Here is a 503-nt window from a genome sequence, read left to right as displayed (position 1 = left end):
ATCCTCTAATTTTAATAATTGGAAACAATCCACACAACCTATCTATTAAGCATCAATTTGAACCTTTCCACAACAAGTTGATAGATTTCCTTGCCTGAAATGAACCGTACTATAAAAATCTCACCCAACAACAGCATTCTGTTAAAAGGAACAATATTTCAAATAGCAAAAAAATTACTCTAATTGCGTAGTTGCAATTCCAAACAATTAATATTAATTGACTGTAAAGGAGACATTGTCAACTTCTTTGGTTTAATTGTTAGTAGTAGTAGTATTAGAAAATATTGTAAAGTTGTTCAAGGTAGGTAGGGTGTACTATCTTTTATGATCATTCAAATCAAGTAAACAAATCACAAAAGTCAATTTTTATACAAAGTACGAACATTCTTCAAGTCATTGTTGGAAATTTCATCATCAATCCATAACATCAATGCACAACAAAACCAATATTACTTACTATTAGAATAACTACAAGATGAAATGGTGACTTTACAGTAATTATT

The sequence above is a fragment of the Naegleria gruberi genome, assembly GCF_000004985.1.
Source record: "Naegleria gruberi genomic scaffold NAEGRscaffold_159, whole genome shotgun sequence".
Lineage (NCBI taxonomy): Eukaryota > Heterolobosea > Eutetramitea > Acrasida > Naegleriidae > Naegleria > Naegleria gruberi.
The sequence above is the reverse complement of the archived record's forward strand: the minus strand, read 5'-3'. Positions refer to the sequence as shown.